General features: G+C 39.6%; 1 protein-coding gene across 4 annotated transcripts in view; it reads right to left on the bottom strand.

Annotated features, from left to right (window-relative positions):
• Triqk (triple QxxK/R motif containing) overlaps window positions 1-15,003 on the bottom strand; it is a 78,868-nt gene that overhangs the window by 53,597 nt on the left and 10,268 nt on the right. For 2 of the 4 annotated variants that reach the window (XM_060386006.1, XM_060386007.1), the window contains exon 2: window positions 13,183-13,335. The exons of the other annotated variants lie outside the window; for them this stretch is intronic. The gene's annotated coding sequence lies outside the window, so the exon portion shown is untranslated. The remainder of the gene's footprint in view (window positions 1-13,182; window positions 13,336-15,003) is intronic. 4 annotated transcript variants of the gene reach the window in all.

Genomic DNA, 15,003 nt, shown 5'->3' with positions numbered 1-15,003 from the left:
TGAAGGTGAGGAGGAAGTAGGAAGAGAGGAGGGAAAGGAAAGTACAATCAGGATATTGTGTATGAGGAAAAACTCTCTTTTCAATAAAAAAAAATCTGAAAATCTTTTTAAAAGTGCCTCATGTTCTGGACACTGATTGGAACACTCTTCCATGCTTTTTTTTTTTAAAAAAAAAAGGAAATTGAAAACTATATACTTTGGATTCCCTATATGAATAAGAAAATGAACATAAACAACTACATAGCACATGGTCTTTGTACACTCATACACATACTAGTCAATACACATGCTTCAGCAACAGCAAAACCAGAAATAAAAGATTTGGAACATTTTTATTTACAAAGCCATGTACCTCTTTACAGAATTATATGCTTCACTACATGGTCAGTAAAGAGTAATAGAATATTAGATGCTTCAACTAACAGTTATGTTTTCACCATTTTGAAAATTTCATTGAAGTTTTTCTAATCTCACAAAATAAATACTTACACAAGTAGAGAATAATATCTGTGTAATGCAGAATCATACTAGAGTAAAGGCATCCCACAAAAGATAGACAGCTCACTCCTGGGGACCTGTATTCTTCTCTTTCTACTTGAAACCATGACCATTTTTTAGAGTAAAGAATGGATAATATAAGACATAGAATGTCCTGAACTGATAAACTAAAAATGCTCAAGTGCTCTGACTAAAAAGATAAGGAATGGTCCTTTACTTTCTGACCTGAAGATTGATGTTTACAGGCTTTACTCATCAAGCGGCAAGAAACAACTCTGGAGATAATAAAGCTGTAGTTCCTAGTAACTGTCAGTTTTGAAGATTTAAGCAATATAATGCGGGTACATAGAAGATCCTTTAGTTATCTGATTTGCATGATTTCCAAATGAACATTAAAACTGACTAGTGCCAGAGAATTGGAGTCATCATCAAAATTTGTATACTTTTGCATATTCTGGAAAATAATCCCTACATAAATAATGAGGTCTAACCTGGGTGCGGTGGCACACGCCTATAATCCCAGCACTAAGGGAGGCAGAGGCAGGCAGATCTCTGTGAGTTCAAGGCCCACCTTGTCTACAAAGTGAGTCCAGGATAGCCAAGGCTACAAAGAGAAACTCTGTGTCAAAAAACAAAACAAAATGGTAGGGTCTACTTGCATTTGAAAAGCATATTGCCACATCATCAGTAGTCAACATATTTATTCACATTATATTAATTACAAAGCCACTTTTTATATACTATTATGTATGTATTGGTATGCACATATATACCTATATTCTCAAATAATATGCTTATGTGGGCATGGAAATTCAGTCTTTAATGACAACATGTGCCCATTGGGACAGCTCCATGTACTGCTTTGAGTGTAAAGTGCAATTAATTCTCAACCAAATTATAAACAAAGAAATATAAAGTTTGTCCAAAAACAAAACAGTAGAACTTATAATAAAAAATAAAAGCAAATAGCAAAAGATAAAAAGAAATATGTTTAACTTAAATAATTATAATGAGAAGCAAAGTTAACTTCTCAGTGAAAAAGATGTTTTGTTTAATGATATAATCTATCTCCTAAAAATGTCTATTGCATTTCCTAGAATGCTTTGATGATATGTACAAAATGATGAGTAAATTATTTCTCAAGTGTGATGTATCGAGGAAGTAGACCAGTGAAACAAAAAGAGTAATATCACAGCACACAAACAGAAAATTCACATTTAGACAGAAATCTCACAGTTTACATCGCATTCATGTTTAAAATTAAACAGCATTTTTTCACATTTTGAAAATCTCCCCCCTAAATGTGGAAAGAACAGCAAGCCAGGACTTTAATATAATATTTTTTTCCAACCTGGAACAGCTGCAAAAAAAAAAAAAAAAAAAAAAAAAAAAGAAAGAAAAAGAAACAAATCTTGCTGGAGATAAGCTTGGTTATAAATATCAACATTTTTTTTAAATAAGGGAGTCCGGTTTTCATACCATCTGCCTCTTTCTAAACAGGGAAACCCATGAAAATCATAAACCAGGACATTCCTTTCATATAAATCATTTAAAAATGAATGCAGTAAAAACCCTGTGGATTATTCTCAGCCATAGTTTTTATACTTGCCTATCGTAGCACGTGCGCACGCGTGCGCACACGCGCACACACACACACACAAAGGATTTCAAGAAAGTAATTTTTATTCCATGAAAATAATTACATAAATAACCCCCCAAAAGTTACCTCCCAAATTTTTTCATTTTATTTGGTATTTTAAATTTTATTTATTATTATTTATTACGATTTATTCACTTTGTATCCTGGTTATAGGCCCCCCTCGTCTCCTCCCAGTTCCACCCACCCTCCACATCCTTACTAGCAGGCGGGGCTGTTTTGGTGATGGTAGCCATTCTGAAAGGAGTTAAATGGATTCCCCAAGCAATTTTACTTTGCATTTGCCTGATAGGTATGCAATTAATTCTTGTCAAACATGTAAAAAATATACATGAGGACAAAATACAACTTTGTCTATAAATAAAGCTAAGAAAGCTGGGCACATCCAGATGCAGAAGACATTAGATACTTAGCTTTAATCCTGCACAAAAATCAACTCTCAGTGGATCAAAGACCTCAATATAGGACCTGAAGCCCTGAAACTGCTGGAGGAAAACATTTCAAGATATAAAGGTAGGATGAACTTTCTTTAGACAGACTCCAATTAAACAGAAAATAACCCTAAGGCTTATGTGAAATTTAAAAACTATACAGCAAAGAAACCATCCATCAGCAGAGTGAGCAGACAGCATATAGAATGAATGGAAATCTCTTCCAGCTATATTTCAGTGAGGGGTTAAATAAAGAATACATGAAGAACTGTAAAAACTAAAAACCCAAAACAATCTGTCTGCCAATAATTGAGCTAATGAACAGAATGGATAGTCCGCAAAGTAGAAACACAAAATCCAATACAGATTTTTTAAAGTGTTCCACACATTCTATTACTCTAACTATAAGTAATTCAGGGGAAAGACAAATTATGGAGATGATTTAAAAAATTATGTCCAGGAGTTGTAAGCCCCAGGAGAGATGAAGGTGATGCAGGAAACTCCCAGAACAGTGAATCTATTCTAGGGGACACATGTCCTTCTGCATAGGTTCAAGCCCACAGAGTTGACGGTGCCAACAGTGAGGCCTGTGGAGCTGTTAGCTTGGAGTGAGGGCACACGGCTCTGCCCTGCTTAGACTAGCCCACACACCACTGTGCTGGGGCATGGGCATCACGGGGAAGGCCACTTGTGTTTTAGGACAGGACAGACATGGGAAATCGCTGCATCCTTCTTTCTACCTGGCTGGTACCCTAAAACTGATTACAAAGAAGCTTTATAATAAAATATTCTCACAAGATGCTTCTTGAAAGTACTAGATAATTACTTAAGTTTCAAAATTTTTTCTTCCATTAAAATTTTCACCACATTCTTCAATATTTTAGTACATAGCTAGATTGTGTATGACAAGTCATTCTCATAGAAACACAGAATTATTTTAAGGGATGTCTTTTTCAATAGTTTCTGAATTTGTAACAGTGTAAAGATCACTGAGCCTCTCAATAATGTCTGCAGCAAACTGTGTAATCAAGTTTAGTGAATGCCTAATGCTGCACTGCAATTCGGTACCTCTCACCCGATGTCTCCCATTTCGCTCCATGGTTATCCCCATTCCCATCCCTCTCAAATCCTTCAGCCGCTTCATTCTAGTCTGGACACATGGGCTTGTTTCCCGGGTCAGACAAGCAGACATAGGACACCAAGTAATAATCACTCACTCTGCAAGCTTGCCATAACTCCTCTCTTCCCCAACACATTAACAGACAGACACACATCCTCGGAGAGAGTCTGTCTGCAGTGGTGCCTCTGTCTTGATCTCACAGCATGGAGGACCCTGCTCTCTGCCAAGGCCTTTTCTGTGCTCAGATGCTCCCCAGTCTCAGCCTTTCTACCTGCTGTCCTCCTCCTTTCTATCTTCAGTGCTGATGGCCAAATTTGAAACCTCATCTGCTCATTAAATTCATATCCTCACTGACCTTCCTACCTCCAGTGCTCCCTCAAATCCATCTCCACAGTACTTTTAGAATAAGTTCCTGAAACTTAAATTTAGTTGAAAACCTCCATGGGGCTTATAGTTCAGTGTTTTCCTATTTCCTTAAGTACAGTTCTTACTCTACTGTAGTCTAGCTTTTCTGTTCTTACCAATATTTCTACCTTTGTAACTGCCAACACACACACACACACACACACACACACACCACACTGGCAGAAAGGTATGGCAAGTGTGAACATAACCCAACTCTTCTGCATCCTTCCTCCTGGTAGAAGGCAATGCTGGTTCTCACCACTCTTGTATCTGGAAGTAAGCTATTTGTTTTGACCAATAAAACTCTAAAGTGAAAGCCAGAGGAGCTGCAGAGGTCATGGGAGTGTGTTCAGGTGAATCACATTATTGTGATTATAATGTATAATGTTGTGTCTGGGGCCCTTAAGTTTTTCACTTAACGCATTTTGGGCATACCACTTATGTAAAAAAGATAAACTTGAGAGGAGGGGCAAGATGGCAGTGCCGGGAGGACTCTCATTCTGAGCAGCAGCACCAGGATCAGCACAGTGACCAGTAATCAGAACTCGCGGCCATAAAACACAGTCATTGTGTTTCCCAGGTGAGAGGATACCCCATGGTGGGGGATTCAATCAGCTTTTAACTCACCAGGCTAAACCACGGAAGAGATCCCGGTTCCGCCAGACGCTTGGCTGCCTGCCGCCACCCCAGCCCCAGCCCAGAGCCACAAGCCAGTGTCTCTGGTCAGGGTCCCAGACTGAACCATGCGCACCACACTATCAGAGACTGGAATTTTCAGTGGAGAGATAACCCCAGGGTACAGGAAATGACTGGGACCGGCCTTAGGTCACCCAGACATCCCCTGGAAAAGACTCGGGGTCCACGGGCACCCCAGGAGCCAGCCCGGAGCCAGAGCCGGGGACCCAGGTTCCGGCACTGAGCCCTGCCTGCCTACGCGCTTGACTCGCAACCCGAGATAGAACTGTGGGCACCAGGGCACCAGCGAATGAGTTTCACTGTCCAGTGCAAACACACAGGGAGGGAAATGGCTGGTCTGATCTCAGAGCACTCAGCCGACACCCCCAACCTGAAAAGGTCCCCGGAAAATTACTCAGCTTAGGGAGGCACCCAGGTTCCCAAAGGCCGCAAAGGCAGACACAGGCAGTTTCTGCGCACCAGACAGCTGGCAGAGACTGAGCAGTGTGCACCAGGGCAAAAAAAAGACACTGAGAGTCCGTGTCTCCAGAGAATCCACAAGGAAGGAAGGAAACTGTACTGACCTAAATCACCCAATCCTTCCCTAGAAAAAGTCTAGCAGACTAGTGGGGCCGAGGCGCCAGCACTCAGCTGTGCTCCAGACACAGGCACAAACAGTTGATGCGCACCTGATGTCCAACTGGGTCACAGCAGCTGATCATTAAATTTACAACAAGAAACCCAGAAACAGGGCAGCTGCCCTCAGGACTTCCCTGGGTGAGAGGAGAACCCTCTTGACTAACAAAGACCACAGTTACCACTCAGGTCTATATCCCTGAGGTGAGCAACTCCTGAAAAAACACCAGCCATCCAGGGACTATACCCAAAAAGCTGAGAAGACACCCTTCAGGAAAAACCAGCTTTTACAAAGGGGATTCTCTCCACCACAGGATCCCCAGGAACCACCAGAAAATAACCCCAAACACCTAAGATAGCAAAATGGGTAGAGGGCAGCGTAAAAGCTCAAGCAACAAAAGACAGAGCAATATGGCATCTCCAGAACCCAGTTACCCAGGGGCAAGTAGCCCTGGACACCCCACCATAGCTGAAATCCAAGAAGATGACCTAACAAGTATGCTCATGAAGATGATAACAGAAGAAACAAATAAGATTCGAAAAGACATAGAGGAAGATAAACTCAAACAGAATATTGCCATCCGTAAAGAAACAGAGGAAGCTGCAGCCAAACAGTTTATGGCCTTTAGAAAGGAAATGCTTAAAACACTGAATGAAATGAAAGAAACAGAGTTGAAGGAACTAAAAGAAATACAGGAAAGTACAATCAGACAGGTGAAGGAAGTAAACAAAACAACTCAAGACCTGAAGATAGAATTGGAAAAATTAAAGAAAACACAAATGGGAGAAATAATGGAAAGAAAGAATCTAGGGAAGAAAACAGGAACTACAGAGGTAAGCATAACCAACAGACTACAAGAGATGGAAGAAAGAATCTCAGGTGTAGAAGATACAATGGAAGAAATCGATGTATCTGTCAAAGAAAATGTTAAATCCGAAAAATTCCTGACACAGACCGTCCAAGAAATTACAAGAAATGTAAGACAATATGAAAAGACAAAACCTAAGAATAATAGGTATAGAGGAAAAAGAAGACTCCCTTCTCCAAGGCCCAGAAAATATTTTCAACAAAATCATTGAAGAAAATTTCCCCAAGCTAAAGAAGAGGCCAATTAGAATACATGAGGCCTACAGAACACCCAACAAATTTGACCAGAAAAGAAAATCCTCCCGTCACATAATAATCAAAACAGTAAGTATACAGAACAAAGAAAAAAATACTAAAAGCTGCAAGGGAAAAAGGCCAAGTAACATATAATGACAAACCCATTAGAATCACACCTGACTTCTCAACAGAGACTATGAAAGCCAGAAGGGCCTGGACGGATATCATACAGACCCTAAGAGAACACAGATGTCAGCACAGGCTACTATACCCCGCAAAATTCGCAGTCCTCATAGATGGAGAAAACAAGATATTCAATGACAAAAACAAATTTCAACAATACCTACAAACAAATCCAGCATTACAGAAGACACTGGAAGGGAAAATACAACCCAAGAAAGCTCGCTACATTCAAGAAAACACAGGAAATAAATAACCTCACTTCAGTAAAACAAAAAGCAACCAAGCACACAACCTGATGACCACAGCCAACATCAAAATCAAGGGATCTAACAGCCACTGGTCATTAATCTCTCTCAACATCAATGGACTCAACTCTCCAATAAAAAGACACAGATTAACAGAATGGATTCGTAAACAAAACCCAGCAATCTGTTGCATACAAGAAACACACCTAAGACACAAAGATAGACATTACCTGAGGGTAAAGGGTTGGAAGATGACTTTCCAAGGAAACGGACCCAAGAAGCAAGCAGGAGTAGCCATTCTAATATCTGATAAAATAGACTTTCAACCAAAATTAATCAAAAGAGATGGGGAAGGACACTTCATACTCATCAAGGGAAAATTCCACCAGGAAGACATCACAATCCTGAACATCTATGCCCCAAATACAAGGGCACCCACATTTGTGAAAGAAACATTGATAAAAGCACATATAGATCCCCACACATTAATAGTGGGAGACTTCAACACCCCACTCTCAACAAAGGACAGGTCAACAAAACAGAAATTAAGAAACAATGTCTCTGACAGAGGTCATGAATCAAATGGACCTAACAGACATTTACAGAACTTTACACCCAAACACAAAAGAATTTACCTTCTTCTCAGCACCTCATGGAACCTTCTCCAAAATAGACCATATAGTGGGTCACAAAGCAAGCCTCAACAGATACAAGAAGAATGAAATAATCCCATGTATCTTGTCTGATCACCATGGAATAAAGCTGGACCTCAACAATAACAGAAATAACAAAAAGCCTACACACACATGGAAACTGAACAACTTGTTACTAAATGACAGCTGGGTCAGGGAAGAAATAAAGAAAGAAATTAAAGTCTTTCTAGAAATCAATGAAAATGAAGACACAACATACCCGAACTTGTGGGACACAATGAAAGCAGTGCTAAGAGGAAAGTTCATAGCACTAAGTGCCTTCAAGAAGAAATTCGAGACAGCTCATTCAAGCACCCTAATGGCTCACTTAAAAACCCTAGAAAAAGAAGAAGCAGACACACCAAGAAGGAGTAGACAGCTGGAAATAATCAAACTCAGGGCTGAAATCAATCAATTGGAAACAAATAAAACAATTCAAAGAATCAATGAAACCAAGAGCTGGTTCTTTGAGAAAATCAACAAAATCGACAAACCCTTAGCCAGGCTAACTAAAAGGCAGAGAGACACCACCCAAATCAACAAAATCAGAAATGAAAAGGGGGATATAACTACAGACACTGAGGAAATCCAAACAATCATTAGGACTTACTTCAAAAGTCTATATGCCACAAAATTTGAAAATCTAAATGAAATGGACAATTTTCTTGATCGATTTGACTTACCAAAGCTGAATCAGGACCAGGTAAATCAACTAAATAGTTCTATATCCCCCAAAGAAATAGAAGCGGTCATCAAAAGTCTCCCATCCAAAAAAAGCCCAGGACCAGATGGCTTCAACGCAGAATTCTACCAGACCTTCAAAGAAGAGCTAACACCAATTCTCTTCAAACTATTCCACAAAATAGAAACAGAAGGAATATTACCAAATTCATTCTATGAAGCCACAGTCACCTTGGTACCTAAACCTCACAAAGACTCAACAAAGAAAGAGAATTTCCGGCCAATCTCCCTTATGAACATTGATGCAAAAATACTTAATAAAATACTTGCAAACCGAATCCAAGAACATATCAAAGATATTATCCACTATGACCAAGTAGGCTTCATCCCAGGTATGCAGGAGTGGTTCAATATACGGAAATCCATCAATGTGATCCACCATATTAACAAACTGAAAGAAAAAAACCACATGATAATCTCCCTAGATGCTGAAAAAGCATTTGACAAAATCCAACATCCATTCATGTTCAAAGTATTGGAGAGATCAGGGATACAAGGCACATATCTAAACATAGTAAAGGCGATATACAGCAAGCCTATAGCCAACAGCAAACTGAACGGAGAGAAACTTAAAGCAATCCCACTGAAATCAGGGACAAGACAAGGCTGCCCACTCTCTCCATATCTCTTCAACATAGTGCTGGAAGTCCTTGCTAGAGCAGTAAGACAGTTGAAGGAGATCAAGGGGATACAAATTGGAAAGGAAGAAGTCAAATTATCACTATTTGCAGATGATATGATAGTATACGTGAGTGACCCCAAAAACTCTACCAGGGAACTCCTACAGCTGATAAACACCTTCAGCAAAGTGGCCGGATACAAAATTAACTCAAAAAAATCAGTAGCCCTCCTGTATACAAAAGACAAAAGGGCTGAGAAAGAAATTAGGGAAACAACACCCTTCACAATAGCCACAAATGACATAAGGTACCTCGGAGTAACCCTAACCAAGGAAGTCAAACACTTGTATAAAAAAAATTTCAAATCTCTGAAGAAAGAATTAGAAGAAGATATGAGAAGATGGAAAGATCTCCCATGCTCATGGCTTGGCAAGATTAACATAGTAAAAATGGCCATCTTACCAAAAGCAATCTACAGATTCAATGCAATGCCCATCAAATTACCAATACATTTCTTTACAGACCTGGAAAGAAAAATTCTCGACTTCATATGGAATAACAAGAAACCCAGAATTGCTAAAAGAATCCTCTACAATAAAAGATCTTCTGGAGGTATCTCCATCCCTGATCTTAAGTTGTACTATAGAGCAACAGTTTTAAAAACTGCATGGTACTGGCATAGAAACAGAATGGTGGATCAATGGAACCGAACAGAGGACCCAGAAATAAACCCACACACTTATGGACACCTGATCTTTGACAAAGACGCCAAAACCATACAATGGAAAAAAGATAGCACCTTCAACAAATGGTGCTGGTCTAACTGGATGTCTACATGTAGAAAAATGAAAATAGATCCATACTTGTCACCCTGCACAAAACTGAAGTCCAAGTGGATCAAAGACCTCAACATAAAACCAGACACATTAAATCGGCTTGAAAAAAAAGTGGGAAATACCCTACAACTCATTGGTATAGGGGAAAACTTCCTGAACAGAACACCAACAGCACAGGCTCTAAGAGCAAAAATCAATAAATGGGACCTCATGAAACTGAAAAGCTTCTGTAAAGCAAAGGACACCGTCATCAAAACAAAGCGACCGCCTACAGATTGGGAAAGAATCTTCACCAACCCTTTATCTGACAGAGGACTCATATCCAGTATATATAAAGAACTAAAGAAGCTGAAAAGCAGCAAACCAAGTAATCCACTTAAAAAATGGGGAACAGAGCTAAACAGAGAATTCTCTGTAGAGGAATACCGAATGGCAGAGAAGCACTTAAAGAAATGCTCAACCTCACTAGCCATTGGAAATGCAAATCAAAACAACCCTGAGATTTCACCTTACACCCATGAGAATGGCCAAGATCAAAAACTCAAGTGACAACACATGCTGGAGAGGTTGTGGAGAAAGGGGAACCCTTCTCCACTGCTGGTGGGAATGTAAACTTGTACAACCACTCTGGAAATCAATCTGGCACTTTCTCAGACAACTAAGAATAGCGCTTCCTCAAGATCCAGCCATACCACTACTGGGCATATATCCAAAAGAGGCTCAAGTACACAAAAAGGACATTTGCTCAGCCATGTTTGTAGCAGCTTTATTTGTAATAGCCAGAAGCTGGAAACAACCCAGATGCCCCTCAACTGAAGAATGGATGCAGAAACTGTGGTATATCTACACAATGGAATATTACTCAGCAATGAAAAATAAGGAAATCATGAAATTTGCAGGTAAATGGTGGGATCTGGAAAGGATCATCCTGAGTGAGTTGTCCCAGAAGCAAAAAGACACACATGGTATATACTCACTCATATAGACATACAACATAGCACAAACCCACTAAAACCTGTGCATCTAAAGAAACTAAGCAAGGGAGAGGACCCTAAGAAAAATGTCCAATCCCCATCCGGAAAGGCAAAGAGGATGGACATCAGAAGAAGAAGAAAACAGGAAACAACCTAGGAACCTACCACAGAGGGCCTCTGAACACCTCTGCCCTTCAGACTATCAAAGCAGATGCTGAGCCTGATGGGCAACTGTTGGGCAGAGTGAATGGAATTTTAGGTAAGAACTGGGAAATAGTAAGAGCTGGAGAGGACAGGGTCTCCACAAGGAGAGCAACAGAACAAGAAAATTTGAACACAGGGAACTTCTCAGAGACTCATACTCCAACCAAGGACTATTCATGGAGATAACCCAGAACCCCTGCACAGATGTAGCCCAGGGCAGTTCAGAGTCCAATTGGGTTACATAGTAATGGGAAGAGGGACTGCCTCTGACATAATCTAACTGGCCTGCTCTTTGATCACCTCCCCCTGGGGGGGAGCAGCCTTACCAGGCCATAGTAGAGGACAATGCAGCCACTTTTGATGTGAACTGATAGACTAAGATCAGAAAGGAGAGGAGAACCTCCCCTATCAGTGGACTTGGGGAGTGGCATGCAAGCAGAGGGAGGAGGAAGGGTAGGATTGGGAGGGGAGGAGGGAGGGGCTTATGGGGGGATGCAGAATGAATAAAATGTAATTGATGAAAAATTTAAAAAAAAAATAAACTTTTATGGTTTCAAGACATTGAGATATGGGCTTGCTTCCATGAATAAGTAAATACAACATAGCCAACGCCATTTTAACTGTTAATCATGAAGCATTTCTATCCTCTGATTTAGGTCATTACAACATCTTGTTGCATGTTTTTGTAACACAGCATTGCACTAAAATAGCTGTTGTAATTATGTTTTCTCTATTAAACTGTATTCTTCAAGGCGAGAACTGTGTGCAACACTCAGTAGCCTCACGGTCAAGCAGTATTTCTTTCTTATTAGGTACTTTATAAACATAAGAATTTACCCAGCCCTCACTTATTAATACCCAAAGATTGCTCTAGCCAGTGAAGACTGAGGGAAAACAGAGCCATCACATACTGCGTTATTTACTCCTTTTGCTGCAATCAAATGACCACGAAAGAAACAAGGAAGAGTAGGAAGAATTTATCTCGGCTCCCCATTAACTGCACAGTTCACTGTGGCCTGAGGCATAGCAGAAAGTCAGGTCACAGTCTCACAGCAGGAGCACAGGGCAGTGTGCTTACACCCCTGTGGACCAGCACAGTCTGGAGCACAGAGTCTCTTCCTCCACTCCCCTCCACTCCCAAAGCTTCTAGATTCTCTCCTCAAAGCACCGAGTGCTCAAATACACAAGGCTGTGTGGCACATTTCACAATAAAACCATAATTGTATATTGTATACTTGCTAGTGATAATCATAATAAGTAAGTATAAAATATGTGGCTTATTAGATACTGATGAATACTACAAGAAAGAGAGCAATACATAGTGTTGACAGAGACCTTCTAACTGAAAAGTGACCTCTTAATACATATAGGTAGTGACATTTTAATAGTGCAAAAGGTATTAGAGAGAGTACAACAGCAAAGCATAAGTTTGCTGATAAGGGGAAAGCCTGGAATGTTCAAATGAGTGAGTTCTAAGCCTGGAACAAATGAATGGGTAGAAGAGCAGAGACGAAATTAGAAGGAAAACAAGGAGGGGCAGGTTTTGTAGAGAAATCCTGGCTGACTTCAGAGCCTCCTCTTTCAGCTTGAATGGCTAGAGAGCCCTTGAAGGCTTGTGAATCATGACGGAGAAAGGAAAGATGTGGTCAGCAGAGTAAGAGGCTGATCCTCTAGCTGTAGTTCCTTCTTGGAACTCCTTTGAAGCTGTGTGCCAATAAATTAAGAAACAGTAAATGTAATGCTGCATAGCCAAGTTTATGCTCACTAATTAACACATCGCAATATTGACTAAAACCAGCAAGTAATTATCAAAACATTATAATGTAATAAAGCATAATAATGCTCTGAGTGTCAGGAGACCGCATGTCAAGTGTGGCGACAGGTCAGTACACAACGGCACAGTACATTTAACAAACAAGTCAGATCAAAACCCACAGCCTAGAAATCTTGCTTGGTTTACTTTGACATGTCTAAATTACACAAAATAAAAACATGCAGAACATTTTCTCATTATAATAGTGCCCTCTGTAACAAAAAGCCATGTTCAGAACCCAAGTTCATTGCCAGAAGCAAACAATTCAAACCAAGAAAAACAAAGTAAAAGGAAACAAACCACAAATCAAAACCCCCTTTTCCAAGTGTTCAATCAAGAAAACACACCTTACACCGTGTCCTTGAGGCTGCCAAGTCTAAGCTCTGGAAAGCGGCCAAAAAAAGAGCTGCTTCCTGAAGCAAGGTCTCAGAAGCTGTGCTGCATCTCTGGCAAATTCAATTCCAGTCTCCAAAAAATACACTCTTGGTTGATTTTTCTTACTGTAATTTAAAATGAGAATATATGGACAAATTAAATGGATGATTTCCAGTTACCTAATTGTCTAAGAACAAGACACACTGAAGGGGCTGGAGAAAGATCAGTTGTTTAAGAGCTTGCTGTGCAAATCTAAGGACTGGAGTTCAAGTTTCCAGAATGTATTAAAATGAAGGGGCCACCAAAATTCTTAGTGCTTGGGAAGCAGACAGAGCGTCCCTGAAGCAAGCTGGCTAACTGGACTAGCCAAGTCAGTAAACTCAATATATTATGTGGAGATAATTGAGGTGGACTCCTGATGTCATCCCTGGACCTCCAGATGCAGGCACCGGACATACAACCATAAATCAGAACATACAAATGCATACAAACACGAGCAAAAAATAACTTAAAAATTAAAATGAAACAAACAAAAGACAAGCACAATTTAGAGTTTCATATCATTTCTTTTTGTTTTATTCTTTGATTCCTGGTTTTCTGTTACCTATTCAACACAAAACAGATTTAACTGCCAAAGTTCATTTGGAAAATAATGCGTCTTCATAAGGCACAATCCCATAATAACGGCTAGGAGAAGGTCCCTTATAGGAAACCACTACAGAAATTTCCTTAACCAAATAAATGTGCAAAGGTCATCTGAGTAGGGGGAGGTTTTCGAGTATGTTCTAGAGCGATGGTTCTCAACCCTCCTAAAGCTGCGACAGTTTGAAACCTCATGCTGTGGTGACCCCAACCATAAAATTATTTTCTTGCTACTTCATAACTGTGATTTTGCTACTGTCATGAATCACAATGCAAATATCTGATATGCAGAATATCTGATAAGCAGTCACCAAAGGTGTCATGGTCCACACACTGAGAACCACTATTTGAGAATCATACATGAGTGTACAAAAACAAGTTTCAGATATCTTTTAGTTATTTCAGCTTGTATATCAACTCACAAAGCAACGATACTTAATCACACATTTTAAAGTGCACATTACTTCCAAAGCACTTAATAGTCATAATAGAAAATAACCATGTATATATAATTTATTCATTTTTGTTCAGTGTGTACACATGCATTTACTGAACATTAAGAGTCATATATATTATACACATATTATGTATCAAACTCCGAGCTTTCCTCTAGTTAACACTGAAATTACTCTGTACAGATGAGAATCAAACTTACATGACTCCAAACTGATTTCTAATAACTAAAAACTTAAGAATTCATGCACACACATGAATTTATGTGAGCGAGGGTGTCTATGAAAGCCAAAAGTGGGCTCCAGATCCCCTGAAGCGGTGCAGCTTACGGTAAGCCACCCAGTCTGCGTGCTAAGAACTGATGTTTGGTACTGTGTAAAAGTAGAAACACTGTTAACTGCTGAGCCATCTCTCCAGACTCACAGTCATTTGCAAGTGTAATGTAGATAAAAATTCAAATCAAGAGTCCTAACATGAAATAATGGCTTTTAAATAAATATTGCTCTTAGAGTATAAAGTTTGATGCTTATCTCATACTACAGACTAAAGATGACAAAAATAAATCACAGTCCTAAATTCAAGGGATAGCATTATAATACATTTGCAAAAAATGTCTGAGTTAAGCTTCATAATTTTGAGCTATACATGTAAATGTTACTTTTATTTCCTCAGAGGAGGGTATGAGATTCAAGATGTAC

Source organism: Meriones unguiculatus, chromosome 6 (assembly GCF_030254825.1).
Source record: "Meriones unguiculatus strain TT.TT164.6M chromosome 6, Bangor_MerUng_6.1, whole genome shotgun sequence".
NCBI classification, from domain to species: Eukaryota; Metazoa; Chordata; class Mammalia; order Rodentia; family Muridae; genus Meriones; species Meriones unguiculatus.
Note: the sequence above shows the minus strand (reverse complement) of the source record. Positions and strands in the feature narration are given on the sequence as shown.